The sequence below is a fragment of the Ascaphus truei genome, chromosome 2 (assembly GCF_040206685.1).
Source record: "Ascaphus truei isolate aAscTru1 chromosome 2, aAscTru1.hap1, whole genome shotgun sequence".
Taxonomy (NCBI): domain Eukaryota; kingdom Metazoa; phylum Chordata; class Amphibia; order Anura; family Ascaphidae; genus Ascaphus; species Ascaphus truei.
The window spans coordinates 458,721,116-458,746,115 of record NC_134484.1 but is presented as its reverse complement, the minus strand read 5'-3'; positions in this window follow the sequence as shown (position 1 = coordinate 458,746,115).

Here is a 25,000-nt window from a genome sequence, read left to right as displayed (position 1 = left end):
AAAGATGTTATAAATATATTATAAAGTGGCTCTAGAGTCTGTGCATCCCTAATATATACAGAGGATGAAGTTATATAGACCGTAGAACATGATACATGATACAAAACATGACGGGATTACGCCAAATAGTGGCTTAGTAGGTCTAAAAAGTTAATGAATAAACATATGATGCGTTCACTATAACATTATAAGAAACTTTTTAGATCCCAATCTATGTTTAGCCCATTAGGTACTAATGTGTTGAGAGTAAAAATCCAAAAGGCCTCACGTCTGTGAAGCAGATTGGCTCTATCACCACCTCTGTAATGTGGTTTAACAAATTCCAGAGCTACACACTCAAAATTTGTCAGACTTCCTTGTTGACAAGTGTCAAAATGCCTAGACACTGGATGCATTTGATCTCTCTTTGTAATAAGTCTCATATGCTCAAGTATGCATTGTTTAAGTGGTCTTGTTGTTAATCCTACATAACGCTTGTTACAACCACACTTGAGCATATAGACAACATGGTCTGTGTTACACGTGATGCATGACAGTATCTTAAACACTCTACTGGCATCAGACCCTGAAAATGTTTTCGTCTTCACAAGATATTTACAAATTTTACAGTGGTGACAGGGGTAGCAACCAATAAGATCAGGAAAAAATCCTTTAGTTTTGGAAATTAATCTAGGCATACTAGGTGATATTAAATTACCCATTGTTTGGGATCTCTGGAATACCACACGTGGATCATGGATCACCATATTTTTAAGAAGAGGGTCGGTAGCTAGTATGTGCCAGTATTTTTTAATTATCTTTTTGATGTCGTTTGCTTGGTTGCTAAACCTGGTGACAAAAAAAGGTGGCAAATTATCATAGTCTTTTTTACACAATTGATTTCTTTTTGATTTTGAGGTTAAGACACAACCTCGCGCTTGGATAAGATTCTCTCTAGGCTCCAATTTAGCATTAAGGTAGGCTTCCTCAAGGATCCGAGAATTTTCACAGCCCAACATCATCACCATCACATTTCTTATCTTGACCTTTATCTTTATGTTGATGTAAATATGAGAGTGCATACAGACATCTTCAGAAAGCCCAATGCTCGTAACACTCTATTACATGCAAAAAGCTCCCATGATAGGAATCTTTTCAAGGGTATACCCCGGGGCCAATTTTTACGCCTTCGTAGAAATTGTTCGAGCATTGAGGATTTCGAGTTAAGATCATTGGAGATGATGGAGAGATTTGAGGCAAGGGGTTATGATTCTCGGATCCTTGAGGAAGCCTACCTTAATGCTAAATTGGAGCCTAGAGAGAATCTTATCCAAGCGCGAGGTTGTGTCTTAACCTCAAAATCAAAAAGAAATCAATTGTGTAAGAAAGACTATGATAATTTGCCACCTTTTTTTGTCACCAGGTTTAGCAACCAAGCAAACGACATCAAAAAGATAATTAAAAAATACTGGCACATACTAGCTACCGACCCTCTTCTTAAAAATATGGTGATCCATGATCCACGTGTGGTATTCCAGAGATCCCAAACAATGGGTAATTTAATATCACCTAGTATGCCTAGATTAATTTCCAAAACTAAAGGATTTTTTCCTGATCTTATTGGTTGCTACCCCTGTCACCACTGTAAAATTTGTAAATATCTTGTGAAGACGAAAACATTTTCAGGGTCTGATGCCAGTAGAGTGTTTAAGATACTGTCATGCATCACATGTAACACAGACCATGTTGTCTATATGCTCAAGTGTGGTTGTAACAAGCGTTATGTAGGATTAACAACAAGACCACTTAAACAACGCATACTTGAGCATATGAGACTTATTACAAAGAGAGATCAAATGCATCCAGTGTCTAGGCATTTTGACACTTGTCAACAAGGAAGTCTGACAAATTTTGAGTGTGTAGCTCTGGAATTTGTTAAACCACATTACAGAGGTGGTGATAGAGCCAATCTGCTTCACAGACGTGAGGCCTTTTGGATTTTTACTCTCAACACATTAGTACCTAATGGGCTAAACATAGATTGGGATCTAAAAAGTTTCTTATAATGTTATAGTGAACGCATCATATGTTTATTCATTAACTTTTTTAGACCTACTAAGCCACTATTTGGCGTAATCCCGTCATGTTTTGTATCATGTATCATGTTCTACGGTCTATATAACTTCATCCTCTGTATATATTAGGGATGCACAGACTCTAGAGCCACTTTATAATATATTTATAACATCTTTATAATATCATCATAATATCTTTTTTGTGCCAGGTGGATATTTTGTTTTACTTCGCGTTGTTGATTTCACCGATTTTCCAAATTTCTATCCCTCTAAGTGGATAGGTGCATTGAACCATTTACCCTAGTTAGGTGTTGTTTTTATCTAACTTATATGGCAATGGGATAACACTGCACATATCCTATGTGAACCAGCGCTTAATTATAAGGCTGGTTATTTTCCATGAGGCATATTAGTTTAGAGTGTAATTAATTAAACACTCAATATTGGAATAAGAATGGTACAACAACTCTTATGTATTTTGTATTTTTTATTGTACTAAAGCTTTATGTAGTTTTCTTTAGTTTTTTATATGAATTAATTCAATACTTTTCTTGTATTTTCTTGTCTTCCTTGTCCTTCACTTTTCTTTCTGCAAAACACAATTCATTGTTTATTCGTAACAGCTGTTTTGTAAGATGGGGAGTGTGTTAAATACCCAGAGCCTCCCCCTTCCCTGTACTCCTTGAAAAAGCTCCATAGTGGGCGTGAAACGCGTGGGAGAGTGTTTGTGCTGTTCGTTTTTTGATTTTATGTAGTTTAATAAAGTATAACATTTTTAACTTCTCTGCTGGTGAGTACTTACATTTTTTGGAGTAGATGGGCCCCGGATCCTTTTTTCTGTGTATCGTTTCGTGTGAGGATCAGTGTCCACCACCGGATGCGGAAGCAGCTGCAGTTCTCACAGAGGGAGACGCTCTCAACTGTTCAGCGTCAAGACTGGAGCCAGACCGGGAGAGAAGCGGAGCGGTGATTTTAGTGAGTCGCGTGGACTCCACACCGGGCCAGGTCGGGCCAGGGCTTGGGACTGAGTGAGTACTTTTTGTCCTAATTACCTTTAGCCCTCTCCTTCATTACCCGTGAACTGGGCTATTATCACCAGCCGTTCATCCCATTTACCGGTGTTAGCTCCTATAATCTGCCCTGCTTGGCACTTATTACTTTGACACACTGGCTCTTGGAGCTATTACACGGTTGTTGTTGTTTGTTCTGATTACATAACAAAAAGAAAAAAGCAGCGCTAAACACTAATCTAATAAAAATGAGTTAATTACAAATATACAGTGATAACAAACTTAATAGTGCTAACGGAGGAAGGTAATGAGTCCAATATAGATATACTTAGATTTAGCAGCCAGAGTCCAGGAGAGAGTTCAACGTCCCTCCAAATGTGAGCAAGGTACTCCCCTGTACCTTGCTACATATAGCTCCCTACAAACATTTGACGTGTGGTGAGGATTCCCCTCTGATGAAGCTACTGGCTGCTGGCCCTGCAATTACTTGTATGCGAATATGAGTGTGAATGAGACACTGCTGCTGTAACATTTCCTCCCAGCACCCTTGACCGTGCGCAAAATACAGGGGAGTAGGAAAGGTGCAGTGTCCCGCCTCAAGGAAATCGGAGGTGACGGGCGCAGCGGACACACAGCGGAAGGGGACCGTGGACTCTACAATATGTGAGCAATATTACCATCAAAGCAAAGAGTTACTACCACACGCTGGGAAGCTATCCAAAAACGCTGTTTTTGATGATACTGGCTGTAAGTGCAATATTGTTCTTTATCTAGTCTTTTGTAATAAATGTATTGTGCCATGATCTTCTCTTTCTTCTATTTCCATTGCAAGTCTATACAGTATGTATTGGAGACCTAGCCTGTCTAGGTTAACCTCTGACACTCCGGTTAGGAAAAGAATTACAACACAAGCTATGCGAAATTGTAAGTGCATGAATTCTAATGTATGAACTTTAAGGGTTAATTAACCTGTATTGATACATTTCTATCTTCTCTTATTTTATTTTGGACTAAAATGAATATACTTGAGACAACGCGCCGGAGACCATCTTTTCTTCTTTGCTCTGATTACATGTCTTCTCCTGCTTCCGCCGCTTCCGCCGCTGCCCGCTACCTCGGCTTCTTCCATCCACTGATATTGTACTCTTCTTCCTCCTCTGCCACTCTGCTCCCATGTTCTTCAGGCCTCCTCTTCTGCCGCCTGGTAAGGGAGAAGGGTGTTTCCCCCTCCCCCAATTTTTCTTTATTAAATCAAGATTCGAGGCTGGGGTGTATCCTGGAACATACTGCTTACAGCGCCTCCACCTTTACAGGGATTCTAGTGTGTAGAATAACCCATGGCACAGGAACCACATACAGTAAGTACTTACACCAGGGTATGGATAAAACAGTTTACTATATGCAACTACTTTATAACACATCACAATATATCATTACAGCATCACAGCAGTGTCACCCTTTAACCTGGCCTCACTAAGCCTTAACCCCACAGCATATACCCAAGTGTCCCAAGAGTCCCAGAAGTCACCAAGAGTCGAGCAAACCACCAACTAGGCGTGATTAGCGCCTGAAGGAAACCAGTATGTTGGTGCACTTATATGGTACTGCCGGGTGCTCCAACACCCTAGCCCACAACAGTGAAGATACGTGGATTCTCTGATCCTGCGAGGAGTTCGCCTCCACGTGGCGGTTATGTCCTGCTCGATGATGCCACCTTGGAAGTAGTCTCTAGATCTGGATAAGGTCTGGTTCTAGTCCACACTTCTCACACTGCTCCCTCCTTGTCAGAGCACGCAGCACTGCAGCTGTGTCCCTGACTAAAGTCACTACAACAGGGCAGTCCCTAACTGCAGGGGCCTTTCCTAGAGCAGCCACACATCTACTGGTGAGTTGGGCCTAGCTGGGGCCTCGGGGGTAACCTGGCCTAGGGTAGGAGCTACTGGATCCCTACACACACTACCTCCCCCTACCTTATCCCAGCTCCAACTAAGAAGCATGGTCTCTGCCTGATGACTATATCCTGTCAGCCAGGGGAATCTGTCAGCCCTATTGGCTGGAATGCAGCATGTGATCTGGGTGAAAGGGCAGTCTATATTTAAAACCAGAGACAGAACATGAAACACAGACAGAGCTCAGTGCTACATCCATTAACACAGATACACGGTACAGTGCCTATATATATAAAGATATCTTTTGAATAAAATTGTCTTTTAGTTTAACCCTTTGGCCAAAGTGTTGTAAGCCCATGAGCCCCTCCAAGGCAGACCACATCTCAAGGGTCCTAACTCCCCCTACCTTATCCCAGCTCCAACTAACTAGCATGGTCTCTGCCTGATGACTATATCCTGTCAGCCAGGGGAATCTGTCCGCCCTATTGGCTGGAATGCAGCATTTGATCTGGGTGAAAGGGCAGTCTCCAGAGGCTTATGGGTAATGTAGTCCAAACAGGACCTCTTTGCTATTGGGGCCACATGCGCATGCACAACTGTGGGCAGTCCCTGCATTACGGATAGCCATCTCTGCCATATCTCCCTCTCTCTAATGGCCGCCAGACACGGCACTCCGCGCATGCGCGGACATGCAAAACATGGCGGGGCTCTGTCACTGAGGCCGCCGAGCGCCCCGGGTCGACGCGATCGCCCCCGCAGCTCCCCAACACCCCACAGGGGTATTCTCTTGGCTGCGCAGGTAAGGGGGCACCAGGGGAAACCTGATACATACACGTTACAGAAAAAGATTATTACAAGAACATAGTTATAATAAATGCAGACCAATTTTTTACAAATAAAAAGATAAAACAAAGAAATCCCTATACAGTACGCTACCATATGCCATAGGTTTTTTCCCCCTTGACCTTATTGCATCCGTCTCTTGAAACAATTGCAAATATCTAAACGTTATTCTTCAGAGCAGGTGTCAGGACCAGGATTCCTATATTTTGTATAGTAGGGTTAGTCACGCTCCTTTTCACTCTGTAGAACCATTCCAGGAACGCTTTGAGGGTACCTATAAAATAGGAATTTGGAACCAACATCAACACCTTAAGTACCAGATTGATTCAAATAATTTATATCTCCCGCCATTTTTATTTAACCTCTCTCCTTAAAATGAGCGAAGGGGATTACATGCCAGTCTCCATGCTCCCTCGAATACCGCCTTCACCTTGGCGTGATAAAACACTTTTCATCCAATGTTAACCCGTGAAGTACCAGATTGATAAGAATACTAAATGTCTCATGCCATTTTAATTACCATTGTTGCATTAATCTTGCTCTAAAATTGCACTCATACAACACCCCCTAACTGCATTTGTTATCTAAAAACATGCTTATAAAAGTATTAACATATTATAAAAGAAAGCAAGCATTTTCTTGACAATAAATATATTATTTTTATGGCCTATACCTAGATATTGTGGGCCTATTCTCGTAGCTCCGAAGTTACCAGGGCCATAGTGCACAGTTTGGCATCTTCAGAGAAGTAGTCAAATTAAATGTGAAAAAAGACCCTATTCTCTAACAAACTGTGTGTTAAAGGAGTGACAAACTGCACGGTTTAACAGTAAAAATGCCCGGATGGTACTTGCCTTAGAAGTGGAATGAGCTGAGGAGGTGCTAACTCCATCCCCAGTCAGACATATTGGTTTTGCTCTCTCAGACAAACCCATATTGTCGTAAAAAAATGCAAGATGGAGGCTTTTTTGACAAACCAATTGGATTGGTAGTCACAGTGAAACCGCTTCTAAAACAGCCTTTTAGACACGGATTGGACATGCGAGAAAAGCTTACATGATAGCTAAGAATGCCAATCCCATCGGAAAGGGCTCTGTAGAAGTGGATTGACATACGTTGGATCTACGAGAATAGGCCACTGTGTATTCTAAGGCATGGTTTGATAGGATAGAGTGACAATAGGTAACACCACAAATTGTCTCCCTGGCACAATGTTTACTAAAATATATTAAGTAGAAGATTTAGCATCATTGTGTTAATGAACTGAAGAAAAAAGAGTATAAATTCCAGGAGAGCAGACAAGAAACAAATTGATTGAAAAAGTATGCAAAAAAAAAACTGAGCCAGTTAAAAGGTTGTTGAGGGAGTAATATGACCCTGATACGGTGAGATTGTAATAGAGGATAAGAGACACAAAAATGGGGTTTGGTGAGAATATAACGGGGTGTAGTATGCCTGTGCATGGTATGTCTGACCTCACAAAGACATGCAGCTCTAATTCAGCTCCTGTGTCTCCAGTATGCCCTGTGTGGAGTAACTGATACTCATTATGAGTCACTGTTCTGCTCCTCTCAGCTGATGTGATCCTGGTAAAGATCAGCTAATAGAAAACCCTCTCTTTTACTTGTTTATCGTGTGAATGCCAAGAATCTGCAGCTTAACCACTGAATCACATGTGACAATGGGTCGATAAAGCACGTTTGGGGACCTGTCAAATACATGTAGACACACTCTTGGGAATTCTATCTTTACTCTACTTTGCACCTTGGAGAATTTTACCCACCATAACCTGCAGTAATAGTGTCAGGTAATTTACTATATATCAGACATTGTTTCTATTTCCTTCATGTACAGTATACTGTACATGATCTCTGTTGGGCCAGTATTTAATAAAATAAGGCTCACTGAGCTCCTTGAACATTTTTTGAACGTATATGTATGTGCTTTCCAGGAATGCTTATTTATATTTTTAATTAAAAAGGGATTTGATGTATGTGCTCATGAGTGTTACAAATGAGATTTTTAATTAGGTAAGATATTATTTATATTTTGAAATACTTTGAAAGAGACCATGACATCATTCCTGTCAACACAATGTGGTCCTGGCAATAAGTAGTAAACCACATTTTGGCTTTATAATTGACACTAATACAGTGGTATCCTTTTTACGTATGACATTTTAGAAATAATAACACTTGCCCATTCTCCTCCTTTGGCATCCTTATCGCCTTGAATATATTCCGATTCCTACAGTGCAGACCTGTTCTCACAAACAAAGCGGGAATGAAGGGGCAACCCAATGACTTATTTTTCTCTCTAGTTAAGGACAGCAGACAGTAATAATATTAATAAGGACAGTGATTAATGAATGATAGGGATGAGCTAGCTGGGTATTTCAGAGAGCGAGTGATTTAGAGCAGACTTTAACCGATCGTAGCCAGTAGTTACTAGGTTTTGTTAACCCCTTCGGGTTGCTTTCTCCTTCAGCTCAATTTACTGCAGCCTCAATCACTATACTAAGTTGGCTATGCTTTGTAAAGTGTTAGTGAACTCTACTTTGCTCCAAACTATGATTAATGATCCCTACTAACAGCCACAATCACTCCCCCCACCCCCAAACCTTTAGCATAGCCATGAATGACACATAGAGAATGTTCACAGCTTTTATGTAAGTGCTAACCCGTGCCAGAATACTCCTCAACTTATAAAAGTCAATGGCACTCAAACTACAGTATGGCCCGCATCCCCAAGCCAATGACGTCAATGCCCCGCCTCACAGATTACTCACCAGAAAGAATGGGGCCCCAGGTACGCCCAGCACAATGGGCCCTGCCCAAATGCCAACACTAGGCATTAGCATCCCATAGAGCCCTTTCTGGCAAGGTTACCCAGCACTTACCCAATCCAACCAGCCACTGTGACAGAGGCAACAAGCCCCAACATAGACATATACAAAACTGAATCAAACTGTAACACAGCTTATTCTCTCATTATTCTTTTCTATATAGTGGTTTTTGACTAACATGTGAACACATCTTTGTGTTCCTTCACTATATATATATATATATATATAAAAATATAGATATATAAATATATATATATATTTTTAATTAAAACCACATAAACAAAACTCTTAACATTATCAACAAGGTGAGGGAGGATGGGGATCCGCAGCAGTGGGTTGCGGAATGCTCCTTCCCGCCCCTGATTGCTGCTTACAAAAAAAAAACCCTCAAGATCCCCACCCCTGCGCGATGTGACAAGCCACACCCCTTAGGTTAGCTTATCAGAAGAAAGGGGGGGAAAGGTCAAAGAGGGAAAAGTCACGGTGGGGGGCTGGCCCCTCCATCTTGCCACCCCCGTTTAAGGCTGGGGGGTTCTTTTGTTGTCCGTATACTAGTGGTTGCCGAGTGATTCACTCAGCAATTTGTGATAGGCCTTACAGACCATTGGCATACCTGCAGTTGCTATTATCAGCCATTAACCCTATTGAGGGATCATTCTCACTGTATTCTACCCCTTACACCCACACGTTTCAAGTGTTTTTTTTTAGCATGTTCTTTGTTTTGGTGATACAGTATATGTTTTACCTTTAAATAACTAAATGTTAAGTTTTATTTTTAGTGGTGGTAACAAGGGAATTTCTTTGAAGAGTATCTTCAACTCTTCACCCCTTTCACATTGATAACATATTCACAGCTCTGCACCCTCTATATAATCACTATAGGATTTTGCATCAATACACAATAAATGTCCTTGTCTCCTTGTCGAGTGACCAACTCAGACGTTTCTTCAGGTGTTCTCAGAAGACATCCCTCAAAACCAGGTGGGTAGGATGGGTAGAATTCCCATATGTGAAGAAAAGAGGATACAAGATAGTGCAGATGGTTTTATATTTTAAATGTAAATATAAGTATTACACTTGCAATAGTGTGTGCAGGCAGTGAGACCACCAAGGTCAAACAGTGAAGGAAACAGCTGCAGCAATCCTTCCTTCTCTGATATGCCTCCTGTGATGGCCGTCCATAGGGAAGGTGCAAAAGTTCAGGGAAGGAATAACCAAAACTTAGCCCAGGATCCTCAGGAATGTTCAACACAAAACTTGGGGTCTACAAACCGGCTGCATAATCACCAAACGCGTTTCACTCACTCACCTCCACGTGAGTGAAACGCGTAGGGTGATTATGCAGCTCTGTTTTCGATAGAGATAATTGGGTTCATGCGCTGGAGTTTTTTTCCTGTTTGCAATTTGTTTACAGGGGAATCAAGATCCCCTGGCAGCAGAACACCAATTTTCTTCAAGGACCCATAAAACCTTATGGTTTGAGGTAACCTTTACATAGAATATAATTTAATAATCACTTTCTATTATTGTTAGTTTTTTCACTCTAGCACCCCATATTTTCTTCACTATTGTACACTCCTTTTCCTATTGTACTGTATGCCATCTGTTGACATTACCACTGCTTAAGCCCCAAAGCATTCCCTTGTTTCTAGCCCCAAAAAATGGATTTCACTCCTTACCCTGTCATAGCTGCCCTAATGTCCCACACTACTCTTCAAGGGGGCCAAAGGTTTATTTTTCTGCACTGTGCAACTGTCAGGGCACTATCAGGGCATTTTAATTACCAACTAGCGGCAATCTTGCATGTCTGTGTACCGTTCCCTCCCTCTTCCAAATATAATTGGTATCCTGTTTGCTGGCTCTATTTTGGCACTTTGCTGGTTTGATGCTCTCCTCTCTTGTCTTGGTCTTTAGCCAATAAGTGGCATTCAGTTTATGCCACTATCCAGACATTACTGCAGACCAGAATGTCTTTTTGGAAATGTTACATTCTATCCCTTAACTTGGAATCGACTTGGATTAACTATCCCTGTCAATTCTCACTTATTTTTATTTTGGATCAGTCTCACTGACTTTTAGCATTAGTGCATCACATTGACTAAAGTTATTATATTTCTATTTCTTTGGTTCACAACTAGAGATGGGGCAATCAGTCCAAACACGTTTCCCGGACTTCTTAGGCCAAATTCAATCCCCCCACAAAAAACTGCCTGCGGGTTAGGCACTACAAAATCTGAGCGGGTTGTTAAACATCCATGTTGTTGGTATCTCTGGTTAAATATCTTGCATCACACAAGCCAATAGGAAGCTGTGAGCAGCTTCCTATTGGCCAGTGAGACATTTAAACTGCAGAGAGATACGGGCAGCACATACAGTAGAGATGTGTTACGGCATTAGTTGTGTTTTATTTTTTTATCAGACGTATGGGACAGAAGATTATATTATATTAATAATGGATTAGTCTCTTTGTATCCACTGTTATTGGTTTATTTTTTATGGTACAAAGAAGTCTGCAGGAACCATATGGCAACCCAAGGAACTCTCCAGCTTTTGATGTTATTTATTTAATTAGAAACAGATGACAAACTCATCAAATCACTCATTATTCTAAGCATTGTACTTTTGATCCAATTTCTAGGAAACTAAAGGGCACTAGTTTCATAATGCATTGCATACTTTTGAAACTTGATCTACAATACACTGCTGGGGACACTTATTTGATTATTTTATGTGGTTATTCTTCATACATTACACTAACCTAAAACATCCACCCAGGGTTACCAATATATATATATATATATATATATATATATATATATATATATATATAATAGAGGGAGAGAGGTAGTACATATGAAGAGCTGCTGCATTGATGCCAAATAAAGACCCATGTTCAATATACCTCTGCCTGGGTGTCAGTTTCTGGGCAGGAGGGGTAAAGGGTGTTGTGGTGGGAACTGATGTCCTGAAACCCAGGAGCCTACTACAACTGGAGGCGCTGAACCATGAAACGAAACTCCTGCAAGAGATCATAAGCCTGTCCTGTTGCCCCTTATCATCGCAGCTACTCAGTTATCCTGAAACAACAGGCATGCCTCAGCACCATACACACACAGACCATGTAGTAGACTATACAATCTCCCAGAGGAGGGGGGAAACAGGGCTACATATAAAAAACCCAAATATCACAAACAGACAATAAGCACACAGCACACCCACTGACCATCCTTGTCACACTGCACAGCACCACACAACAAGTACTCAACTGTGCATAAAAAAGTTGACATTTTCACAGAGAAGCTTTGAGAGAACTTTAGCAAGATTTAAAGTTCTCCGTGACAGTTTTTATGCAAAATGGCATGTTTTCGGTTAGATTTTCATTTTGCAAAAGAGAGAAAAAGAAAACATAGCACTACCTTGCTAATGCAGGAAAAATAAGGGGTTAACTCAAGTGCGTGCCCATAAAAAATGATTTATTGGATCCAGAATATAAAACAAGTACATGGGTCCAAGGGCCCCTCACCAACGCGTTTCGACCGTTGGTCTTTATCAAGGTGCCTACAAGATTACATACCTGGCGACTTTTGTACCCTCAATGCACGCATCTCCAGCCTCCAAATTACTTCCGGGAGTGACGCGGGGTTGGTGACGTCATCACGCACTGACGGAACATCAACAAAGTATAGAAACTTTATTCAAATTTACAAAACAGACAAGAACAAAGTCGCCAGGCAAGGGACAGCATTGTTAAATTCCAAGACACCTAAACGATCTATATTGCAAGTAAAAATACAAACATAACATAAAAAATAAAATAAAAAGAATCCATATGCTTATACAGACAAAGATCGAATAGTGTCTGTGTATAACCACTATCTTATACATAATATTGGTTAAAGATAAACATATTGAGACAGTTAAAAAATTGTTTAAACAACACTTGTTCTTGTAGAAGCTCCATGAGTGTTGTATAACCAATTTAAAATGAGATAGAGGGTGACAATCTTGAAAGAGGTTCATACAAATTGATCCTGAAAAAAATTGTTATATTATATACAACCCGCAAACAAGGAGAAGAATAGAATTTCCTTGTGAGAAAAATATCACATACACAATAAACAAACGTATTATTAGTGGTGAATATGATCATACCATATATTCAATCAGGAATATGTAACTCATGCCAAAAAATGATTTAAAAAATGATTTAGTTTGAACTTCAGTAATGGGCTATAATTGAGATTTGGCAAGTGTCCTGGTCAATGTTTAAATTAATGTCAGATTTGTATATGGCACACATTATCTATGTCAGGGGGCTCAACTCCAGTCCTGAAGCTCCCCAACAGGTCAGGTTTCCAGGATATCCCTGCTTCAGCACGGGTGGCTCAATCAGACGCTCAGTCAAAGACTGAGGGGGCATGGGGACTTGAGCTGAGTGCCCCTGATCTATGTCATCCATAGTTAATTCCAACATAGGAAAACAATAATCAAAATCCTCCTTTTAAATGCTAGTAATTACCCTATTGTAATAGATGGGTCAGCATGTCTTTTCCAATCATTGTCTCCATCATTTTTCCGAAAGCAGAAATGTTTGTTTATTATTCAGCATAAATTTAAGATTAGCAGTTATATAAAAAAAATACATTTTTATAGTTCAAATTCCTCCTGTTTATTTTACTGTCTCCAAGCACTTAATATGCTTTTGATTTAACAAAGTAGGTATAGAACAAGTGCTAAGGTTTTCACCCTGCATGCCCTTTGTTCAACAAATTCATATTTCTTTAATTTTTTTTTGTCTATGACATCAGTTTTTATAATGCAGCCAAAGGTTTTTGTGGAGATTAGCATTGCAATTAACACAACCTCCCCCATGTGCTTTAGAGTTCAGAGTAACTGATGTCATATGAAAATTCCAATATATTATCAACATGAGCTCCGCAGAGATGGTTAAAATTGGAATCTAGAAACCTTTGTTAAACATATTAAGCAAAGATGTATTTGAGAGCAGCACTCTACAAGAGATTAAAGCATATAAGAATGAGGATCCTATGTACTGGTAATACACAGCAAAAAAGTGGTCTTCCGTTGTTTTTTTGCAAAAAAAATATATTAATAGTTAATAAATCTAAAGTAGCCACATTACAAATTTCAGAATGGTCTTTGGTCGAATGCAAATAAGTCATTTTCAAGAAATGTCTCATTCACGGGCTATTCAATAAACTCAGGAGAACGCCAATACGGTCATTACAGCCCTCAAGATCATCATTCTTTTGTCATGTTGTTGAATGCGGCAAACAGACCAATTTAGAAACCTACGTACTGTATATGGCATTTGCCATATAGAAAAGCTACAGTAACTGGGCAGTCTGGAGTAGGTGAAAAACGACATACACACACACACACACGTATGAAGTCTCAATATTAGGAATCCCTGAGCAACCATAGTGGTCATGGAGATATACATCACGCATGTCTTAATGTTCAACATGGTAACTAAAGGGTTAATAAACTTTATGCCTCAATTCATTCTTATTTATCCTTAGTACTGACCTGTTGTTGGCCCTTGAAGACTGTAGTTGACCACCCCTATCATAGAGATGAGTAAGGCATTGCCAAGCAAAGTCTTACTAGCTGCTAAGGCATAGAGAGCCATTTTAAGAATTATTGGGGCTCTGTAAATAGATTACTCCACCCCCAAAAAAGTCACATTTAAATACAAATACAGTATGTTTTTATTGAAAAACATACAAAACTTTTATTGAAATTCAGCAAATATTACTACAGTACAAACTATGAGGTTTGGCAAAATCCTTTCAGGGTTTTCATATTCTGGTTCAGGATTTTGCTCTTGCTTGCCCTCTGTGGCTGGATCATCCATTTTTGCTCCTGGCAACTTCCTTTAAAAGGACCGCCCTGTTAGCAGGAAGTGGCAGAGCAAAGTTCCAGTTCATGCTGAGTACATGCAACGCGCTTTCCTATTGTCTTCACATTACCAGACCCGGCTCATGTACCTCGACAAACCTTTGATTTCAGCCTGCCTCGACCTCTGCATCCACACCGACTATGCAACTCTGCTGCCAGCCCAGACCTTCGGCTTACGATTCACTACTCTATCAGGACTCTGTCCCTCGGCTCAGGTCAGTTCTTTCCCCTTCCTACCTCAGTCCTGTGGGTCCATTTCCTGCTTGAGACGAGCATCATGTAAGGATTCTGCTCAATCCGTGCTAGGTTTTACGGCCAGTTCAGGTTTTCCAGACTGCCTGCCCTTTCTGTTCAAAATGGCCATTTTGTGTACTGGTAGCCTGCTATATAAGGCTGCACTTCCTGGTGGAAGTCGCCGAGCAAAGTTCTGTTTGTTGCAACTCCGTTTGATCTTTGCTGTCATGCATTAACCTTTGGCCTGTTTGGATTCCCTGTTGCTGACCCTGGACCTTGACCCCGACCTCACGGCTTTCTGCCTGCCCCAATCTTTTGTCTGTTGCCTGGACTTTGCACCACTGCCGCCTGCCCTGACCTTTTGCCTGCACCATTGCCGCCAGCCCTGACCCCATCTTCCATACCGACTACGATACTCTTACAGGACTCTGTCCAAGGGCTGTGGTCGATTTATTTGCATCCCTACATCAGCCCCTGCGGGTCCCATTCCTGATTTGAGACGAGCACCGTCACACATCTTTACACAAACACAAACATTTTATTTATCTACATGTGTCGCTTTCTGTTTTTTTTTTTATTTGAAGTCACAAATAATGTTATCAAATTGGATTTTACGAAGTATATGTGATTGGATTATCACTAGGGAAAGAGCATTGGATCTCGGTTGAAGCAGAAACTGTGGAGGAGCTCGTTCTTAATGAGTTTCAACTACGAAAAAGACCTGTCGCCTTGACAATTTGTGGCCATCATGGATAGGAACATTCAGAAAGCAATTTCATATTAGCCCTATTTATATTTGCATAGTTGCTTGTGTTGTTGGTGGTGTAAAATGGTGCCAGTTTCTTCTTGTAAGTTTCAACAATCATGGACCCATTTGACAGGACGGTGGAGGTTAGGGCTTCACTGCTGCTGGCATTTCTTTTATATAACTTTCTTAATGGATTATATCACATAATATCCAGATTGGGCTGATTAAAAAGGTTAGAGGTCAAATCTGGTATAGGTAGAAGGTGCAGGGTAGCGTTGGATTGGCAAACGGGGGGGAGGGGGGGTTTGAGTCAATATTGGATAATGGTCATCTAAATCTCAGGCTCTCCCTCTCCTTCCCCATACCATACCCTGACTGCCAGTCAGTCACATAACACTGTTCTATACATATGTAAGATTCATACAACATAACTGAAAATGTATTAATGATGAAACAGTTAGGGCAGACATGAAACAAGCTAAGCACTGCACCAACATAGATGTTATACTGTATGTAACAATGCTGTATGACTGTGGGATTATTGGCCCCCTCCAAAATACAAAATACAGTACAGTAGCAAATTGGCAATTGGCACTAATGATGATAGGTGATAGTGGTAGTAAAGTGTATTAGAGGTGATGCTTCTGGCAAAGTGAAAGGATATCCACGCTTGCACTGTCCCAAAAGTAAGAAATGAACTCAATGGTGCAGGCAAAAGGTCAGGGCAGGCGGCAGTGGTGCCGTCTGCTGGAGAACTCCATGATGTCCTGTAGCGTGAGTCCCCCAAGGGAGCTCACGGAGCAATACAAACGAAAAGAAGTGGAAAAGGCGCACGGAGATGCAAAATATTAATTTATATGTAATAAAATAGTCCCACAATAGGACTAAACATTACAAGAATAACAATGTTATAATAATGAACTTACAACTAGCTGAGAGGTGCAAGTAAGGTGACCGGGAGATCGGGAGATACAGAAGTGTAGCTGTAGTAACTAGTCTGCTTCTCCACCAATGGTAGCTCACATAGCTGCCCCTAGCAACCTTTAGTCCTATTGTGGGACTATTTTATAACATATAAATGTATATTCTGCATCTCAGTGGGCTTTTTCGCGCTACTTTTGTTTGTAGTTCTGCTGCTGTCATAAAAGGCTGACTGGCACTGGTTGTCTGCACAGCTACGTCAATAGCAGCTCAGCTTCTGTTTCTCAGATACTTTGTAGTATTCCCATCACTGTTCTATACATAGAGTGATGTGGGGTCATGCACTAAGCAGTGATAAGTGGGTTTTCTGGGTGCTATGCACAAAGCAGTGATAAGTGCTTTTAAGTGAGATACATGCCTTTATAGCGTGATCCTGCCTGTTGTGAGATTCACAAAGCAGTGATAACACTGCAGTATCGTGCTATAATGGCATTTTTTCCCACTTAAAAGCATTTATCAATGCTTTGTGAATCTCATAGCAGACAGTATCACGCTATAAAGGCATTTATCTCACTTAAAAGACTTATCACTGCTTTGTGAATCTCACAGCAGGCAATATCACGCTATAATGGCTTTTTATCTCACTTAAAAGCACTTATCACTGCTTAGTGCATGACCCCCTAAGTGTTTTACATAAAGATGCACCATTTCTCATGGGACAAGGGAGATGAATGAGAGAAATGGGGTGGTGGTGCTGGATATTGGTGGTGCAATGGCACAAGTAGTTGGCATAACCACATACAGTAACACTGTACTATACATAAATTAGTTTCACATAAAAAGAGTATGAAACAAGCAAAGCAGTATACAGAGTTACCAACATGGATGTTATATATGGCAAATTATATATAAGTGCTAGCTTGATATGACCCCACAAAATGACAAAAACAACGAAATATTACATGATGCCATAGGAGTAGAGATGGGCAGAAGTATCAAACTCCATTCCGTGGTGTAGAATCCATTGGCAGATTGTTCCCGTTTCAATTTGTATGTATGAATCCAAAACCGACATTGGAAACAATCTGGATGGATTTTTAATATTCAGATCCACGGATTTCCCAATGACGGATTTCTGTACCAATGAGGACACATCCTTAGGAGTAGGAAAACCCATAAAATATGATACAATCTTACATTACGCTTTCAGTGGTCACTAGCAATTTTGAGCTTGAGATTTTCCTCTTTTGCTTTAACGGAGACTACATTGGAATTATTTTTCAGATAATCAAGCATGGCATTCAGCCTCAACAGTTCATCACTGTTATTATCCTCACACTCATGTGGCATTTGTAGCACTGTTTCCCCCTGAACACAGAACTACTAATGCTGTTTCTAAACCTGTTGGCTCGCAGGGCCTGAGCCTCTGCCATGGAGAGCCTGGGGCGATATATTTCTACCAATTGGTGCAGCGCCTCCACCTGGGAGGGATCCCAACAGAGTGGGAGGAGCCCCTCACAGGACATAAACACAGTAATTCTCACTGGCATAAACAAAATGGTCTTTACTGAACACACATCTATATCACTTATCACTCTATAATTGTCATAAACAGTGCTCTCTCTCATAGAAAGTATAACCCTTCCCCCACCACCGTGTACCCACACACTGTGTCAACAGTAATGTCGGAGGCCCTTGGCCACTGTGTCACTTAAGTGTCGCAAGTGTAACCCCCACTTTATTAGACGTGATCAGTGCCTGATGTACTCCTTGATAAAGTGCCTCACAGAACGAAACGCGTAGGAGTGTTGCACCATCCACCGTTTTTTTAATGCAGCTTCATTAAATATCATTTTTTATTGCTACATGACCTGTTCTTTGTTGCTGTGCGCCACACAAATGTTTTGGATATCTCAGGACTCTGGATGCGGCTGCACGCTTGAGGACACACAGGGGAACACAGTGAGTACTCTCATTTGTTATGGGCAATCCCAAGGAAGAAGGGAAGTTAGTATAATATTACTCCACACCTTCAGGGAATTATTGAGACAATGCGTATAAAGATTGAGAATTACTCTGATTGAATATTTCCCCATGTGTTGTGACCTCCAATTGAACTACTCTATGGGACTAAGCACTTGAGCTCCTGCATACACCCATATACACTGTTATTCAAAATATCATCCCTGTTATTGTGTCTTTCACTAAGGTGCCAAAACCATAAATGCCCCAATATTTCAGGGGCCACACCTTCCTTCGTCAGGTATAAAGTGAGGCGTGGCCTCACAATAAAGAAGATGAAATTTTGAATAAACCTAAGTGTGGAGTAATTTCCTGATGTGATCTCCCCTACAAACAAACTATTGGAGAACTACAAGAGAAAGTGCTAAAACAGGGCTCTTGGGCAGTTCGACACAGAACAAAGATAGCTGCTACAGTACTTCAACTACACATCTTGTAAGTGTACTGAGAAGCAACTATTTATAGCAAGAAGACTTAAAACGCTCTTATATTGATTCCTATTTTTGTATGTATTTTACAATATCTCTTGAACTTGTTTGGTGAGGTAAATGAGGGATTGTGAGTTCACGGGGACAACAGAGGGCAGTGGATGCTGGAACCAGGGCCCTGGGCCAAGACCAGACATCACAATGAGAGTCTGGGTTTAGAAACTGATCTAGTCAAGATGTGTATTGGGAATCGGGGGTGAAACAGTGACAATTTAAATATAATGTGTAATCTGTTTAATATTCTATTATTTTTACTATTGGAACTGAAGTTATTTAACAGTCTAATTTTAAGGTTTTTATCATTATTGTTACATGATAGAAGAGAGTGGACAACTATTAAAGTCTTTTTCAATACCAGTACCACTGCTTTCTAGTTGCAGAAGAGCTCACACTCTTCTAGCGCCAATTATCACAGTCACTGTTACAGTACACAAGATGTTTACAAGTGGAAAGTTAAACAAAAGGAGATAGCGATGTTAGCCGAGCTGAGAACCAAGGTCAATGTGAATGTTTTGGTTAAATCACACAGAATAAAAAGCAACCATTTAGTGACTAGAAGAATTAACTATATAACACACCAAAGAACTATTATCCATTAGAGAGAAATTAAAACGAGAAGTTGTTGGGGCATTTTAATTTATTTGTATTAACACTGTGTAACCCATGTCCCCCCCCCCCCCCCACAGACGCAGATCGGACCCCTAGGGTATAATGAGGGCTGGTTACATGTCTGTGGGTGATGCATACCTGCTGGTAACAGGAGGGCCTGAGTCTCCCGCGATGGTATGGGGGACAACAGGGACAGGCTTCTGGGGTTAGTGCCTTCATTTTTTAGCAACGGTGCAGCGCCTCCATCTCTGGCGAGCCCTATAGGGGTAGGGTGAAATCCTCCTAGAGAAGCCCTGGTCTCAGGGCGAGAGATTTCAGTCTCACACAAGTCTCTTATAAAAGCAGAAAGTCTCTTTATTGAACTCTCTCCTCCCAATAGTTCACAGCAGCAGCAATAGACAGTGTATTTTCCTCCTCCTCCTTCTCCTCCAGAATGTACCCCTTCAGGATGGGCTGTCTGGAGCTCACACGGCTCCCGGCCTTCACCCCAAAGTGCAGACACTCAAGGTGAGGCTAGCTTTTCCCCTCAACCCCTGGTGAGGCTAGCTTTTCCCCTCACCCCCTGAGCAGGGTGAGAGGCATTGGTCCACCACACTAGAGTTTTATCAGCTCTACTCAGTCTGGCCTGAGCTTCTCCTCCAACTGTAATACTGCATTCTCATGTCTCTGATCCAAGGACAGGTCTCGCTCTTCTCACTCCCAAGACAGGTGTCACTCTAAACACTACTGCCACTGACAGGAACAGGCAATTAAATTTAGACAGCCCCACCCATCATGATGTCAGCAGGCCCCTCCCCTGTGTCTCTTGCCTTCCACACAGAGTAAGGGGGCCTACCTCCACCAATCAAGACAGGGCTTGCTGCGGGGGAAACCCATGATAACTACTGGCAGCCTGCCCTTAGCAGGACTTACACCAGTAGGAGAAAGATATATAGCCCAAATTCTTACCAGGGCTACAACTGTATAAGTTTAGCATTTTTAAATATATATTATTAACATTTTTCCTTATCAAAATCATAATTGCTGAATGAATATGTTGCTGATACATTAAAGCAGTAGGTGGTAGCTGAACATTACATTCCACACCATGTGAGCAGGAACAGGAAATTAAAGACTGTCTATGGTGATAATTGCATTTGCAGGTCACCTGACATGCTCAGCTTCCCATTTGTCTATAAATATACGCTGTTTTGATTCTCTGGTGTGGCACTTCTTCTGCAAGAGACAGATGTCCTCAAGAGCTCTGCAATTAACAAAATCATCTGCTGCTTCAACACCTGGGTCTCTTAGCAGTTAGAATTATTAAGTCTGCTAACACTGTTCTTCAGGGCAGCTATGCAATTCTCCTTATTTTTTTTAATGATTTATTTATCTTATTTTTGTATTTTACTGTATTATTCTAATATTTCAATCTTTCTATATTCTATAAAGCAAATTGCAGAGTATATGGATGCTTCTATAAATAAATAAAATAATAAGAAGAAAATGCTTGGGGTTTTGAGATTATAGAAGGCTGAGCTTTATTCTAGTCTTGTTGCATATTTACCTGAACCCACAAACATGCCAGCTTTAAAGAGGAAAAAAAAACAATCCCAAATTCAAGTCAACCACTCACACTTTATTTTCCAAAGAAAAAGTATATTTAATTTATGACATTATTTCTTTTTTTGGTTCAAGGTACCCTACAATGCTTAACAAATGTTCTAATTAATTTTACATGTACTGATGGATCATAGTTCTTATATTTACACACTTGCATGCATGTACACACGCACACACTCAAATAAGATCATGAAAGATCTATTATACTGGCACAACACTCAGATAAAGCAAAAAGGTACGTTTATTATGTTTAAAATGCATACAAGGCTGACGTTTCAAAACCCAGGGGATCTTCTTCAGGGTCCTTGGGGGCCGAAATATCGGGCTTGCATGCATTTTGAACACAATAAATGTACCTTTTCCCTTTATCTGTGTGTTGTGCCGGTATTATAGTTCTTTTGTGATCTTATTTGACCATCTCTGATCTCCTTTACCAGGGACCACGACTGCCTCTCATAAGCTTCTTTACCCAATGTGTGCGGCCATCTTCTGGATATGGATATACATACATACCTTCTATAACCTGTCAGAGAAAGAAATACAATGGATGATGTATTGCACTGGCATCAAATGGTGATGTGCTGTACATTTTTTCATACGTAATCTTACAGACATGTAGACCTTTTCCTCATGGGCAATTGCTAGTGATGAATAACAGCAGTATTTAAATGTTCCTTGCAGTGAACAATGAAAGTTGATTTGGATGCTAGACCAAAAAACCCTGCTGAGCCGTTCTTTTACAATCACATGGCTTTTGCCTGGAAAGAAAAATAATCGCAAGCCAAGTCAAACGGGACTTCACAAGAAATCTTACAAAGATGTGAAACAAGCAATCCAAGTGAAATGTGTGACTAGCTGCTGCTGGGTTTTCCCCATTAGTTTATCAAGTCGGTGTGCACAGGGGTCCCCATCAGGAAAACAAAGACGCATCCAATAATTACTTCAGAAAGTCTCTCTCAAGGCATTCTCTCTGACACTATTTCTCCCCATATTAAAACAATAAATGACAACACTGTACCCGCTGATATTGTGCTAATTACGCAAGAATTAAAAAAGGATTTTTGTGTATTTTGGATTCTCCTCAAATGGCTGTGGGATTCCCACACATGCAGATAAAGCTGTGGGGTCCTTTTCAGCTCTCAGACATATGGCTATTGCCAAACCTACTATTTCCTATTAGTATGAGGCTATTATTACCCACTTACTAAATGCTTCCTGTTGCTCTCAAGTCAGGAAAGACCCAATCCAAGATAACAGCATCTGAACACCACGTAGAAGAATAAGGGAGCTGGCAGCTTGGTCGCCCTCTGAATAAATTGTTTGTAATAGGATCAGCTGAATTTTCCATTCTCTGCTTGTAGGTGTGACTGGAAAGGCAGTGTCATGAGAATCAACAGAGACTGCTCAGTTAAGCATCTGTCATAACAAGTGTCTGAAATTAATTCAGAATCAAGGTATTTTCCTTCAAAATAATAGCTGCCACCAACAGAAGCAAACTTTATCCTACACCAAGCCATGTAACTTTTAAAGTGCATTAGTCATTTATCTGGGCTAATGGGCACCAAAAAAGGAATTAGGATGTTAATGCTGTGTATATTCAGACGGGATGTGAGAAGTGACAAGATGTGAATGTCAGCCAGCCATGAATGTAATTCAAAAATACTATTGCTGGGTAGACATTTACTATACATTGGCGGCCCACCAGAGTCTAAGTCGGCTAGATCCGCGGCTCTCAGATTATCCTGGTTAGGTGCAGTTTTCTGTTCATTTCGCCTGGAGTGAACTGCGTTATTTTAGCGCTCGTGATTTTAGCATTTTATTCTCGCTGTCTGCAATACTGCAATGCCGTGTAAAAACTCAGGGGGGGGCGTTTGCGAGCTGTTGTCTTGGAAGTCTAATACCTTCGTGGTTCAACCTACGTTAGTACACAGTCTGTGTGTGCACGCGCGCAGTAATTGTAAATTTGCATATTTAAAGTATACATGCATTTGCAGTGCTGTGCTGCAGTACAGTACAGTATGTCTCATTGAAAATTGTTGAAATGCATAGGCGTGTACAGTACTGTAACAGGGTCACATTTCGGCATATACAGCGCTCTCCCATCGCTCAGGATAATTAACTGCACTGCAGGGTATTTCAACTTCTTATCTTCTGTGCAATGCAGTACATCTCTCCCACACCATTCCTTTGAATGTGTGTCTGGTTTCAATCACATTCCTGCTTGACAGCAGGTGATTACTACGCATGCGCCTGTAACTTCGCCCACCACTGCTTGCTTGCTTGAGTGAGTGACCAAAAAAAAATTAAAAAAATGTTTTATTGTAATTTCTTTTTATTTTCTCCACAAGCCTGCAAAAAACATCTTACTATATTACGATATTCAATCTGTGCTGTAGCTTTTGACTGCGACCCTGTGCATTTGACTGCACATGGTTGATTTGTGTGCTTTTTACGTACTGTATTTGGGGGTGTATTATTATGATGAACTGTCTTTTGAAATTAAAGTATGTCTTTATCTTTGAACTTCATGCAACTGTACCCTGTAGCCCCCTCCCCCACGAACACACACAAGGCAAGCTCAAGGATTTGAAATTCCACGGAGTGGTTAATTTTCTGAAACTTGACATTGTGATGTTAATCCATCCACAGCCGAGCTACAAAGCGTCACTGCGCCTGCGTGTAATTCTCTTTGAGATGGGAACTTTGAGGCTTTGTTTACGGCAACGCTTTGGAAAATCCCTTCTTGAATTTGATTTGCACAGAGCATCACCTCTCTATGTGCTTGTGTGTAATCCTCTTTCGGATGGGAGCTAGTTGATTCCTGCTCATACGTCTGTAAATTTACCCACCACTGCTTGCTTGAGTGCCCCCCAAATTTTTTTTTTAATTATGATTTTTTAACTGTTATTTTATCCACAAGCCTGCAAAAACAATCTTGATATTACGATATTCAATATGTGTGTTTGCCTGCACATGGTTGATTTGTATGCCTTTTATGTACTGTATTTGGGGGTGTAGGGATCAAATTACAGTACTATGATGAACTGCCTTTTGAAATTACTGTACTGTACTCCACTCTATGTAATTTATTTGAACTGCTGCACAACTAACCCTTCATCCCTCCCCCACTCACACACAAACTCTTATCGACAGGAACCTCCACAGAGTCATTAATTTTCTGAAGTTAGTCATTGTGTTTTTAATCCATCCCTAGCCGAGCGTCAATCGCCTCACTGCGCCTGCGTGTACTCTAATCCTCTTTGAGATGGGAGCTTGCTGCTTACTGTGCATGAGTCACCCAACCCCCCTCCACAAAGACGTTACTTTTCTGAATATTGCCATTGTATTCTTAATCCGTCCATAGCCGAGCTACAAAGCCTCACTGCGCCTGCGTGTAATCCTCTTTGAGATGGGAGCTAGCTAATTACTGCACATGACACCCCCCCCAACCCTTTGAGGCTTTGTTTACAGTAATGCTTTGGAAAATCCCTTCTCGAATTTGAAATGTAAATCTGATTTGCACAGCATTGTGAGAATTGAGAGTTAAAAAAAACATTAACTGATTCATGTTATTTTGTCATTCATTCTTATTCATTGGTGTACTGTGGGTGTGTGGGGGGGGGGCGGGGTGTTGTCAATGATTATGATTAGCAGGAATGTAAATAAATATTTATTTTATTTTATCAGGAACCAAAAAATACAAATAATACATAATGCAGTCTTTATTAAGTTCTTCTGGCAGATGGAAATTGGATAAACATTTAGAAAACATTTGTAAAACATGGATAAACATGAATAATGCACATTTATAAG